Source organism: Crinia signifera, chromosome 5 (assembly GCF_055691185.1).
Source record: "Crinia signifera chromosome 5, ASM5569118v1, whole genome shotgun sequence".
Taxonomy (NCBI): Eukaryota; Metazoa; Chordata; class Amphibia; order Anura; family Myobatrachidae; genus Crinia; species Crinia signifera.
This window is the reverse complement of record NC_139221.1, coordinates 319114144-319129153: the sequence shown is the minus strand read 5'-3', so window position 1 is coordinate 319129153 and position 15010 is coordinate 319114144.

Here is a 15010-nt window from a genome sequence, read left to right as displayed (position 1 = left end):
TGTCTGGATTTAGAACTTTTTATTCTTATTGTGCGGCAAGAAGGAAAAAAAAAAATCTGGTCTATAAAAGAACGGTAAAACTTTGCGAAGAACTCCATGACTGTTATAAAGTGGTTGACCATGAACTTCATGATTAATGGGTCAATGTAACAGCGTGATATATTATCAACTCATTTTCACGATGAAATTCTAAGTCTCATTTGTATTCGGTTGTTCAAGGTTGACTAGAACTGTATTAAAGTAGGTTTAAATGTACCATAAGAAGAAACCAATGACATACATTATATTGCAGGATCTGGGTCAGAGTCTGTCACCAACCTTTACGTTCTTATAAATGTCTTTCAAGTTTAAACATATCTATATATCATTTTGCTGTTTAACCTATACTTATATAGGTCGTTTCCACTGAAACAATATATTAATTAAACAATATAATACTATTATTATGGTTAATTGATATACAGCCAGAAAAACTGTCAAGTCTAGTATATGTGGAAAAGATTGCATAATACACAAAATATATGGAGATCCAACATAACAAACAACAGAAAAAAAAACAAAGCAAGGCAAAATAACGGACATTCAAAAATTCAGAATACATGGCTGTAATGCAGACGAGCCTGTTAGGTATCGGGTGTTACCCCGCAGCCGGGACTGCTGTTCAGGACAGCCATGGCAAAACCCTATTCTGACTCTGTTGTACCCCCCAGGCTGGGTGACCGACTCCTGCAGGTGTTCTAGTCTTCGCCTGTAGCCGTCTTGTTTGGAAGGGCGAGTTAAGCTTGCCCTAACTCCGGTACAGCCAGGTGTTAGGTACGGACAAGGAGCCGGGGACTCCCCCAGGGTACAGTCAACAGGACAAACTAACTAAGGAACCTAACTGAAGTTTAACCAAACGGCTGTTTGCCGGGCCCTGGCTAACGCCACTAAGCGCCAGCGACCTAGTCGCTATGACTTGCGACACCTGTCGCAGACACCATAAAAGCAAATACACAACAAAGGAGAACCAAGGAGTGGGATGCCCCGTGGGAACGGAAGGCAGGAAGGAAATGCCTACTAGGCCCCACAACAAACAGAGAATAGCCTGACCAGCAGTAAATGAATAAACAAGGCAGGGAATGAATAAAGGAACAAAATATAACCCCCTGCTGGGGCAACTCACGGAACCAGGAGAACCGAAGGAACAGCGTTCCACTGGGAAGAACCACAGGGAGCACAGGAATGAGCTGAGGCAGGTGGATAGAGTCAGCAGAAGCTATCACCGGCAGGGGATACTGGGCTGGCTCCCTTAAAAGGAATGCTGTGGCCAATCCCAGCTGAGCCCAGCCCTGCCTTAATTATCAGCCCCTCGGACACCTGTGGTCCGCCTGCTATTTGGCCTTATAGAGGCTGTGCTATTTTTTAACCTGGCGGCGTCAGCCATTGCTAGGCAACGGCGATGCCGTGAGGGGGCAGTTCCCCGGCCGCCTTCCGGCGTCCCTGGTTGCCGGGAGATGAGAGGGCGGAGGACGGAAGCTGCGTCCGGCCGCTCTGTTCTCTGGCGTCTCTGGTTGCCTGGCAACCTGACGCCAGACCCGGAAGAACAGACGACTGCTGCGTGCAACAGAGCCCATGCTCATTTTATCTGTGATAGTCCTGGGCCATTTGCTGTGAGTACCCGTGGCCATGGGCATGTATGAATACGCACCCGCGACCATTAACATTGTACGGGTATGCTCCCACGCGCGGGAATGGATGAGCAAGGACACATCTATAGGTAAGGTATTCTTACAGAATATGCAAAATACACAACATAAGGACGCATGGTTGGATGAGGTGGGAGTCAACACGAATATAGGATGAGCGGAATTTGCTAAAAGATAGAAATACCAAATGTATTGTACTCTGATTACATAAATGTGCCCAGATTTGGCATGCAATGTTGACAGCCATAAGATTGACATCATTACGTTGGCGTAAAAAAGTTGATGTTGGCCATGTCAATGTACATCACGCAGACAGTGATGAATTTAGGGAAGAATGTCATCATTTCATCATGTTGGATGAGGAAGGAAATAATAATATGACCAGGGAGATTGTAGGTTTGAAGCCAGTGTGTGCCTGAAATACACTAGGGATGTGCACCGGCAACTTTTAGTGTTTCGTGAATGTGTTTTGGATCTGTATCTCTGGCAGTGTTTTGGATCTGGATCTGTTCCAATACACCACCCTTCAGTGTTTCGTGTTTCAGGTCTTGGGTCTGTAATTTTTTTTTAAAAATAAAAACCGCAAAAATTCGCAGAATTTAGGTTTATTTATTTATTTTTTGCTCCTATGCTATTAACCTCAATAACATTAATTTCCACTCATTTCCAGTCGGGTGTCCACTCATTTCCAGTCGCCTGTCGGGATCCCAACTGTCATTAGCCCGATGTCGGGATCCCGACTGGCCGGACCAAGACAGCATGGTGAGCGCCGAAACACAAATTTTGAAACACAACCTCTCAGGCGCTCCACATCAGGATAATACAGGAATCTCTCCCATAGGGTGATCACATGTAAGAGAAATAAATGCAAGGATGCAATAGTGAAGTACGTTTCACAAATATCTCCCTTCCCTTTTAATACACAATTTCCAATGATACACTGATTAAAAACAAATTAATCGATAAAAACATGATAAAATGCTGAGTGCAGTGATAGATCTTTTCAGGCAGGACGAGGGTTAATAATTACCAAGTCTATGGGGAACTGGTTTTTAATCAGTCCCTTCAGCGCAATTAGGCAGTAGTGTGGACACTGTGCTTCCTTAAGCATGCATTCCCCGGTCCTCTCCGTTCATCACCAGCATTGAAGTTAGTCGCCAAGTTCACGAGTGAATTTGGCAACTAACTTCAATGCTGGTGAATTTGTGTTTTGGTGTTGGTGAAGGGTTTGTGAGGGACCCATAGAAACACGGACTTTTCGGCAGCTCTCTAATGCGCCATTTTTGTCATTATACTCACTCCTGTTGTAGACAGCATGGTGAGCGCAACTAAGCCCCTTGCAGGCTCGCTGCACTCGCCACGCTGCGCTCACACACTGCGCTCACACGCTGTGCTCGCCATGGAGGTGCAAGATGGAATTGTCCTTAGACCCTCCCCCCCTTATGTTGCATAAATAGGACATGCACACTGGACTTAATGGCACTACCGCTGGACTTAACAGCAGTACCACTGGACTTTAACGTCAGTGCCACTGGACTATCACTGGACTGGCCTATACAGCACTATCACTGGGTCAGGACTGGCCTATATACAACACTGAGTGTTGCCTATTATTGGACAGTACAACAGCAGTATCCTCAGGTTACTAGTATTAATAACTACTAAGTATCAGCAGGATCTCGGGCGGGCAGGCAGCCAGGATACACGCTGCCACTCTTCTAGACTGGAGTGAAGATGGCATCCGGCCACCCGCCCCTTTACAGGGTCCGGATCTTGTGAGATCCGATGGCGGGATCTCGTGAGGCTAGAGACCCATGCTCCGAGTCTGGGTGGGAATTCCCAAACAGGCTCGGGTATGTCCGGGAGTGTCCAGATTCCCCCATTCAGAACTTGCACATCCCTAGCCTAAAAGCAATTTTTTTTTTAATATATTAAAACGTCAGGCAATAACACGTTAAACTGGTTCCAAATTGTAGATTCCAAATTGGGACTTTTTCCAAACCTATTTGTGCCAGATTTGTTGGAACAGTCAGACAGACACACAAATCTGATTTCTTGCTTCTATTAAATACCTACAAACATGAATTAAAAGTAATTCCCCCTTTCAGGGCCACCACTAGAATTTTAGGGCCCGGGACTGACCTACACGCGCCCGCCGTGCCCCCCCGCTTGATAGCACCCTGCCTCCCCCTACCCCGTCCCCATTACTTACCATCACCCACGGCGCATCGCCCCCCCGGGTCCTTCAGTGTCCACAGTGACAGTCAGTCCGGCGCGCACACTGCACAGTGCAGCCTGCAGAGCGCCGAACCACTCTGTGTCCTAGACTCGGCGCTCTGCAGGCTGCACTGTGTATTGTGCATGCCTGGCCGCCGGGTGGGAGTGGTTGGGTGCAGGTGTGGGGGTCTGTGGGCAGCTGCCCTGGCCCCTCCAGAGCCCGGGGCCCAGGACAGCTGTACCCAGGGCACCCCCCTGGCGACGGCCCTGCCCCCTTTCTACACATATATATATACACGTATTATGTTCAATTGTTAGAACTGCTCATTTACTAAAGACACATTTAGAAAAGTTTTTATATATATTGCAATATAACGAATGATTCAAATACTGGATGATAAGTTGCAGAAAAAATAACTACTGTTTGAGCAAATGGTCGTTAATAAAATTGAATTTGTTGTTTATAGATTAGAAACTTCTACATTTGAAATGATGTTTGATTCAAGGAAATTGCTTCCAGGAGAACTGTTTGCAGTTTTATTCAATTAAAACATTAAAGAGAAGATTAGCTCTGTAAATGTAGGGAAAGGGTTTTTTATTATCCATCTCTGCTTAGTAATTGCTTTTATAATATTTTATAATTAGCATAAGTGTTTCTTTCCAAATAGCAGTGTCTTGCCCAGTTATCCATCATTGGTTGATAGTTCCTTCACGGAATGCAGACCAACCAGCGGATAAAACATGGTTACTATGATCATTTATTCCAGCAAAAACCTCTGAACAGTCGTTGTGTTTACAGCATTGTAGGCATGGGGAAAAGCAATGCACTGGGGCTCCAAAACCCCCATTTATAGGAACTGTGGACCTGTGCCATCTGTCCACATGGCTCAACACAGGAAATGTTAAAGCCATCCACCAATAAGCATTCTGACGGCCATCACTGTCTGCAGGCTGGAGGGGGCAGGTAGAAAATGCCTCTCCATACCACCAACTTACAGACTTCATTAATCGGGACCCCTACGAGGCGAACCGTGGCATCGGCAAGGGGGTGTGGCTTTGTGTGAATGCTGCAATCACAAGCCACGCCCCATTTCCAGCACTCTAGACCATGCCCAGCCTCTGTGAGCTTCTCAGTCTGTGAATAGATGCTGTGCTCATGCACACAGTGTCTCCCCCATCTGGGTGGACAGATTGAGGCACCTTGAGGGACGATAGACGGATGTTCGCGGCAGTGATGTACAGACAGAGCACCTTTCAGGGCATAGACAGACTGATGGATGGACGGCAGGGGTATAGATGGATGGACAGGAGAGGGCATAGACAGACAAATGGACAGATAGAACACCAAATCGAGGTAAAGACGGCAGATGGTAGTGGACAAAGACGGACAGACAGGGGCATGCGTGGACAGAGAACCATATGGGGGCAAAGATGGACAAGTGGACATTCAGGAGGGGGCATAGAGAGACGGATGGGAAGGGACAATGATGGACGACGGGAAGGGACATAGACGGATGGATGGGAGGAGGAATAGACGTACAGACATGGCTAAATCCTCATTATTATTATTATTATTTTAGTTTATTCCTTCATTTCTTTATTTTTAATTAATTGTGCCGCACTGTGTTCGTGGGCCGGCAGTGTAATTACTGGGAGGGAGGACAGAGGGGGAGCTACTTGTTACAGTATACAGGTGCGGCTGCACCTACAGTAATCTTCCCGGGAGAGCCGTCCTTTGAGCTTTATTTTAAGCATATGGTGTTAATAAGCGATGTATGCTTGCACGGAGGGGCGGGATACATCGGACCCATGTCCTTCAAAATTACAGAAGATGATTGGATGGTACTTTATACTGTATCTCTCCAAGCATTGATACATCTCCCCTTAAATCTGTCAATGGGGTCCACAAGCATTTTACTGTTCCAATAGACTAGTTTCATATGTTAGAGAAGGAATTTGAAGAATAATACAGCATCCTAAACCTAAGTTGTAAACGTATATTTGATCACCTGGCAAAACTCATTGACATATCAATTTTTTTTAAAGAGCTATCTTGGGTTCTCCATTTTTCCCCTCTAGACGTTAATGGGACCACCCTGACATCAACATTTAGGAACAGGGGTCTGAAAATATGACTCATATGCCTTCTGTTATTAACCTTCAGGAAAACTTAGAGAAGGAAGCAATTTCGTTAACAAGAACACATCTTTTTACATTCACCCTGCCAGCCATAAACAAAATATGTGTCCTTGCCATTCTGATTTGCACCCCGTCACCCCAGCAATGTTAACATACTAATTCCGCTGTATAAATCGGAAATGTTTCCGTTGCTTCCCTCGTTCTATGGAAAGATGCGCGTTTGATAAACTGCTCTACTTTCAATGTCTGCTTGCTGTATTAAATCAGTATTCCAATATGAATAATAAAACCCACAGGAGTAACGTTTTACTGCATCCTAATCAATTTGAGGTTTATTCGTCTGGAAGGGCTATAACAGATTTAGCGGTTTCGCTCAGTTCTGAAATTTTATGAGTCAATTCTCTGGTTAAAATAAATCTGTTTCAAGCATTAGTTTGGGTTTTCGCAGAAACCATTTAATGTACAGTAAAAAAAAAAAATCCTTGCAAGGAAGTTGTGGCAGTTTTCTAACTCCACCAAGTATCCAGTCCCCATCCCTTGGTGGGATACTATTGTTTATTTCTGTGGGATGATTTAAGCGTACTGACGGGATGCAGTTTAAATCCCGGCGGTCGGGATCCCGGCATTCAGAATCCCGACGCCGGAATCCCGACTGCCGAAATCCCGACAGTTTCTCCCTCCGTGGGTGTCCACGACACCCCTGGAGGGAGAATAAATTAGCGTGCCGAGTTTGAACGCTGGGATCCCGACCGCCGGGATTTCATACTGAATCCGTACTGACAGGATGTCCACAGATGAAATACAGACGCTGGAACCCCGATTGGAGGCCGCAACACCAGCGTTGGAACCCCAATATCACTTTAATTGCAGATGCCGGAATCCTGACTTTTGTGATTACTATGCCAGGTACTGTTAGGGTTAAGCCATGAGTAAGAAGGGTGAGATGAGTTAGGGTCAAGCACTAGAGGGCTTAGGCTGTCAGGAAGGAGGGTTGAAGTTAGACACTAAGGTTGGAGGTTTAGGCACTAATGGGGAGGTTTAGAGTGAGGCTGCGGGGGAGGCTTAGGCACAAACAGGGTGGGTTGGGCTGGGGAAGAGGGGGTTAGGCATCAGGTAGAGAGGTATAGAGGGGTAGGGAGAGACAGCAAGTACACTTACCAACCCCCTGATGGGATTCTGCTCTTTGGGTTATGCTGTTGGTGTTCTAATTGGCCGCAACCCATCCGCTGACCAACTGCTTACCTGAGAGGGCTCCGTAATCATGTGGGTCTTCCTGTGGAAGATGATGTTCTGTGGTTCCCGTTGGTGTGTCTGGCCCCTGGGAGGGTATCTGGCCATCACCCTGTACAGCTCCCTCCTCATCTACTAGTTCTCTGTTTTACTAATTTTATTGACTATTGGCAAATTTAGTGGAGGTGCATCTCACAGAATGGACCTCCTTTCATTTCTTCAGAGATTTAGGAGGGTATTAAATCTCGGATTCCGAATGTCGCACTTTTTAATATATTCATACTTTTTCATATTCATACATTCTATTCATACTGATTTTCAATGGAAAAAGTAGCAATTAAGTACTCACGGGACTGCAAGTCATAAAATAGCGCTACAAGTCACAGGCGCTACAAATCACAGGTGCTTCTAATCAGCAGATGCTGCTTGTGCATCCTATTCATACCTTTTTGGAATGGAAAATGTAGCACACAAGTATGCACGGTGCTACAAGACACAGAATAAATGGTGCTACTCTGTGACTCGAGTCTGCTGCGCTATACTGCGTTACAAATCACAGCCGATCTCACACAGAATATAGGCACGCTCCATAGCATTCCAATCAGCAGAATCTGCTTGTGCGTCCTATTCATACCATTTTGCAAAGGAATAGGTAGCACACAAGGACGAATGTTGCTTTCAAGTAATGCCAAAGAATGGCGCAGCTTGAAGGGCTGTTTATCGTGTAAGTAGGCTAGATATATGTGGACACATCTGTATCATAGTTGCCAACTTCTATGCTGCCCTCTCCGGTAGAGGGTAGCCAGGTCACTGAAGTAGGGGGGCGGGGCCATCTCCGGGAGGGGAAAGTGGCGGCACAGGGGCGGATCCACGGATGGACTGCTCTAATGGGGGCGTGGCTATAGCAAATGCGTAATTTTAGCCCCGCCCCCTGCAGTGCAATACCGGTATTTCAGGCATTGAACTGCTAGGGGTGGGGCTAAAGTGACGCAATCGTGTCATTTGACCCCCGCTGGGTGGGAGTTCGTGGGTGATGTATGGAAATTGCGGGAGGGTTGCCCCTCTTTCCGGGGGGCCGGGAGGGGGACCCGATTTCTGGGACTCTCCCGGACATTCTGGGAGGGTTGGCAACCCTGATCTGTATGTGTCCTCATACAGATACCCTACATAATGATATAGTACATAACTAAATAGTACAATTGATATCTGAATCCCCTTAAATGAATGTTTTATTTTTTATGACTATTGCAGTATCATTGTTGCTTGGAATATTTCTTTCGGCGGTGGATGTCATGTGATTTATATGACCCGTGCTAATTATTTAGCATAATGCTGATTTCTCTGTCACTTGTATTACGTCTTGGTGATTTGTGCTAATCGTATACGCTGTATATCTCGCTGGAGGAGATTTGTGTCATGCAATTTGTCTTACCTGTGTTTGTTTTTATGTAGATAATAATAATTAAGCTGTTACTGTTTCTTGGTCATTTGCATTACCTCTCGCTCCATAACGCACCTCACTAGGAAAAATATCTTGCCACGATTAATTATGTTTTGTAATTGTATCACTTGTGCGCGCGCTGCAGATAACAGATTTGGGATGTAGCAATCTCACCTGCGCTGCCTCTCTCAGAATTCTGTCTCTTTTTTTGGGTATTTATTATAAAATGTTGGGTGTTCAAATCAATTTAATGATTCATTACCAGTACATGAAAGGGAGTAACCTCTAGACAAGAGAAAAAAGGAAACTATTCCCACATTACACTGCAAAGAACAGCAATTAGTTTCTACATTATAATAGAAACCCAGAGATCTCAGTTTGCTTATAATTAACCGTTTTAGAATACCGAAATAATCAGGCGCTGGTTCTAAAAATAAATGCCAATACATATATATATATATAGAAAAAAATAGACTGTTTGCGCTGTCAGCTGCACCTTACAGAGCCTCCCTGTTAGTGGAGGATAATGTGAAATGAAGATAATAGAAGATGTAAAGTGCACTACCACCACCTCGATTGAAATTGTAAACAATTGTTTCTTTCATAGATACAATTTGAATTAAAACATTTTTGAATAGGAATGGTCTGAATGCAGCTCTTCAGACCCTGGAGACTGACTAACCATTCCTATTCTAGTACACTTTGAAACCTCATACAGTATTGACGTTTTCACAAAAATACTTTTCTACATATGAGATGTTATTTATAACGCTGATACGCCAATAAAGGCCAATACCCAAACCCTGCGATACAGAGGTGTTGGAACCAGTACCCCTGATGAAGTCATTCTGACGAAACGCGTTGGGTCTGTTCCCTTTGTGACGGCATTGAATGGAAACTATCATGTCTGATGAATTTGAATTGTTTTAATTGTTTTAATAAAAAATGTTTTATTTCAAATTGTATCTATAAAGAAACAATTGTTTACAATTTTAATCGAGGTGGTGATAGCGCACTTTAAATCTTCTATTTTATATATATATATATATATATATATATATATATAGAGAGAGAGAACAGACTCTTGTTTCGCGCCACTTATTTGTTTGATATTATACTCTGGCTGCCGTACTCACAAGAACCCCTGTTGGATGGGGGAAAGAAGAATATGGATAGCAGTTGTGAGTTGGCGCCCTTTTTTTTAAGCCTTTAAGTACTGGGTCTCTATTAGCCTTTGATGAATTATAACAAGGATAAGAGTAAAGTCCAAAACTTTGTAAATATTTATTAAAAAGGCTTTAAAACCACTTAGTAATGGTGAATATTCCAGATCATAAAAAGTTTTTCACATTAGCAAACAGATGTTCCCAACGCGTTTCGTCCCTGCAAGGGACTTCATCAGGGGTTTGCGAACTTATTGGAAACAATTTCCACGAATCTCGTATGTGGGATAGATCACCAACCAGGAATAGATAGATACACTCTTATTGGAAAGCTCTCATCCAGTGGTCAATATTGGATCAAGGACTCGTAGTTTCTTGTGAAGGTTATATCGGTGAATTCGCAGCCTGGTAGCTTTAAGGGTTTGGCTGGTTGGAGAGTTCCTCCTATATGATAATCTCCAGTATTGGATTGGTTGAACTAATAGGACATATTCTCAGCGGAAATAATCTGTCAATAAAATCAATTATAACCCGCATACAAATTGCAGCTTTTTGTTACGCAAATGGTTCTCACTGTCCTTTTGGAGGTGTGTACCGGTGAAAGGCTCAGTGGGAATGGATACTAGCTGACTGGCCCGGCGTTGCCCGGGAAATCCTTGGGGTTTCTTTATTTCCAAAATTGCTGAAAAATGTCATCTTACAGTATGCTGTGCCAAAGACCTAAGATTGTAATTTGTTATAGATTCCACCATAATGTTAGAATGTGTTTGCATTGATACTCAATGACGGCAATGAAATCAGGTGTGGTGTTGTTGTTTGAAACAAAACACTCCTGAGTTGATAACTTGTATGTGTTGATGAATTCCACATCCACTCCTGAGATTTAGCACCTACTGTATGACATATCCTCCAACATCTGAGGGTCAGAAATCGGTACAAAATCAGAAAGGGACGTGGCCACACCTCCATTTCTATACTTTCAATGGTACAGTTTCTAGAGTGTGTAATTACAGGCGCTGAGTGCGTGGGGACCGGGGTGGGCATTACTTACCGCGCCATAATTAAGTAAAAATTCACTGCTCCCTGCCACTGCCACTCCCCTCACCGAACCTGCCTGCAGCAGTCTCTGAGGTCTGGGGATCTGTAAAGCACATGCACCGGGCATCTCTACCAAACAGTGGGACAGCCCCTGAGTGTGGGAGCAGGTCCGCGGGCCTGGCCACATGATGTCATGACGCGACGCACGCTACCTGCACCACTGTAATGCACCACTGGGAATGGGTGCAATGGGCCAAATTCTTTCCTACACCCGCCGGGCCAATCCACTGATCCAGCCATCACAATCATCAATGGGTGCATTGATAAGGTTTGAGTGTAAGAAGTTGGAAGAATAAGACTGAGAAAAAGAATCGCCATGTTACAAAGTGTACAATTTACTCAATAAATCGTGAAAAAAAATGTAAGTGTACATAGAAGTACAATCAAGAAATGAAAGTAGGATTTAAAAATAAGTTCTGATTCAAACTGATAATTGTTTGGATGGGGGTGGGTTACGAAACAAATCTATAGGTGAGGGGTATGGATATTGTGGGCATAATTGGTGATTGGTACACCTAGAGGGGGTCCTCAATTGATGGGATTTTCACTGCAGTGTCACTGTCACAGTGTCACCATAGGGGGCTTCCCAATTGGGGTCCAGGTGGTCTTTTAGGGACCCTTTACAATTCTGTAGGTCTCTTCTCCTTGAGCTTACGGTCTCCCTTAATGATAGTCAATTACTGAGGGAGACCGTAGGCTCCAGGAGAAGAGACCAACGGGATTGTAAAGGGGTCCCTAAAAGACTACCTGAACCCCAATTGGAAATCCCCCTACGGTGACACTGTAGTGAAAATTTCTCATCAACTGGGGACCCCCTGTAGGTGTACCAAACACCAATTATGCCCACAATATCCATACCCCCTCCACCTATAGATTTGTTTCGCAACCCACCGCCATCCAAACAATTATCAGTTTGAATCTGAATTTATTTTTTAATCCTACTTTCATTTCTTGATTGTACTTCTATGTACACATATTTTTTTCACGATTTATTGAGTAAAATGTACACTATAACGTGACAAATCTTCATCTCTATTCTTCAACTTTTTACACTCATAACATTCAAACAAATGCATTCAGCGCTCATGCCCATCGACCAAACATTATCTATGAACCAGTAGCGTAGCTTGGTTTGGGCCTCCCCCCCCGCCCGCCGGTGCTCCACCCCCCCATCACCGCAGGCTTACCTGTCTGCGTGTCCCGGCTCCCCTCCAGGCTTCAATTAATAATTCTATGCAGACAGACCACGATAAAATGGCCGCCCCCATACCGCAGACAGTTTCAGAGAACAGTCTGCTTTATGGGGCGGCCATTTTATTGTGGTCCGTCTAAATAGAATTGATTGAAGCCAGGAGGGGTGCCGCAACGCGCAGATAGGTAAGCCTGCGGGGGATGTTGGGCAGGGGCATTACTATAGCACCGCAGCCCCCCGGCGCCCCCACATGCACAGTGCCCCCCTGTGACCGCGGGGGCTGCGATGCTATAGTTACGCCCCTGCTATGAACCAAAAGAGTCTGTGAAACCATTAAGGCAGAGCAGTGCCTGATATCCAACTGACTAACAGGGTGAGTGCAGTGTACCCACCTTGTATTGATCAATGGGTGCATTGGCCAGGACAAAGAATTCTCAGTGCAACAGTCCGGGGAGCGCAGTGACAGGCTGGGGGACTGGAGAGACGGATATGGGGATCAAAGTAGAAACGGTACATTAGGTACAGTTTTTATTTGCCGGTACAGACTTAAATAAACGGCAGATTATTTTTTATGTGTTCTGTGTTTGTGTGTGTTGTACTGTTTTTGTGTGTGTGTTGTAGTGTATGTGGTTGTGTGTGTTGTATTGTACCTAATGATCTAATGTATTGTGCGTAAGTGTGTGAGGTGTGCTATGTATATACAGTATGTGTATATTGTGTCTTTGTGTATCTGTGCAATGTTTAAGTGTGTGTTTTGTGTGTGTTGTACTGTTTTTTGGGTGTGTGTGGTGTGTGTTGTGCTGTTATAGGTATGTTATGTGTGTGTGAGTGTGTTGTGTGTATCTGCCCTATGTGTAAGTGCTTAAGGTGTGCTATGTATAAATCTGTGTGTGTGTGTAGTGTGCTGTGTGTATCTGTGCAATGTTTAAGTGTGTGTGTTCTGTGTATTGTACTGTTTTTGGGTGTGTGTTGTAGTGAATGTGGGTGTGTGTTGTACTGTGAGTGGTGTGTAATGTGTGTGTGTTGTGTTGTGTGTATCTGCTGAATGTGTAAGTTTGTGAGGTGTGCTATGTATATATGTGTGTGTAGTGTGCTGTGCGTATCCTGGCAATGTTTAAGTGTGTGTGTTCTGTGTGTTTGTTGTACTGTTTTTGGGTGTGTGTTGTAGTGTGTATGGATTTGTATTATACTGCATGTGGTGTGTTGTGTGTATCTGTCCATTGTGTAAGTGTGTGAGGTGCTCTACGTATAAATGTGTGTGTGTGTGTGTGTGTGTGCGTATACAATGTGTACGTGTGTGTGTTATGTGTGGTCTATGTATATCCTCAATTATTTCCCAATTGTTTAAAGCCTTCACCATAAGACTCACCATACTCAATGACAGCAATGAAATCAGGGGCCTTATTCTGGTCGGTGCGGATTTCGCCGCATGCGGTCGTCCCGCCGATGGTTATCGTCTGCGCATGTGCAGAGGTCACTCTGCGCATGTGCAGGCGATTTCGCCGCACGTATTCTTGACACGCCGCACAGGGGGCGTGAGGGGCTACTTAGCCTCATTACCCTATGCATATGCCCCGCGTTTCATGGGCGTTCCCATGCAAACGCGGGGCGTATGCATGGTAATGAAGCCGTGACGCGTGTGTAGGGGGCGGGCATCTGACATCGCCGGATGTGAGCTGCCCGCCCCCATACATGATTTCACACGGACAAGTGTCCGTGTGGTCTTGGGTGGCGGGACCTAGTGGAGCGTGCGGCCCTGCATTCGATGTTCGGCGACCATCGAATGCAGGGGCTGCTCCCAAGACGGAGGAGGCGTATCCCCGTCCACTTTCATGCGGATCGCCACATATCCGCGTACGGACGGAGGTGGCGATCCGTATGGAAGGCGGGGATTCGCCTGCACGGTCGTGGCCGCATATTCTGATCGGGCCGCACCGATCAGAATAAGGCCCCAGGTGTGGTGTTGTTCCTTCGTCAATGGTTTCCCAGATCGTCGATCTTTTCCCCAGAACATCAATGAATGACAATTTAAAACTTGGTGTTTTTTAAATTTCTAAGTGAAATTTCCCCAAAACAGCTTCGAGGTGCACACCACCGGGTCCAGAGGTATCTTGTTGCTGAATTTGCTGTCTCTGAGTGCCACGGTGTGTCCGCAATGCGACGGACACGCACACACACACACGCACACACACTCTTCAACTTATTATATAGATATATAAACATACCATGGCCTGCTCAAATACAGTGTGTTGCTGAAGCAGATTATGGGTGAAATGTAGTGAATGAAGTGAGAGATTTACACTGCAAACTCAGTTTGATTATTGCTGTGTACATGATTGCTGCTTTAAAAAAAAACCTGGAATTCTCTTAGCAATTTTCTCACTTTTTGGCTTCTCTCTCCTATTACATTTCACCCTCTACAGTATATCATATATAACTCAGTAGTAAAGTCCACACTTATACACAATTCACATACATGAAAAAATGTCATATACATGTAAAATGAGAAATACTGTAAATTGAAAAAAAAATGAAATAATAATACAGGTTTAATATCCCTTATCCAAATATCCGTTATCCAAATTATTCCGAAAACCATGGTCTCCAAAATGTACCTTTCTTTGTGCTACAGAAACCTACTGGGGACATCTGTAACTGGCATTACTGGGGGAATCTGTAGTTGGAACGGTACTTGTTTCCTAGCACGGCCACAATCGCATTGATCTTGTGCCCTTAATAGTGGTATGCGATGGCCCCCGATGCGATGGACCCGATTTCCCATTGAAATGCATTGAAAAGTTAAAAAATCGCGTCGGTCGCGTCGCATGCGGCTAAATAAGCATTA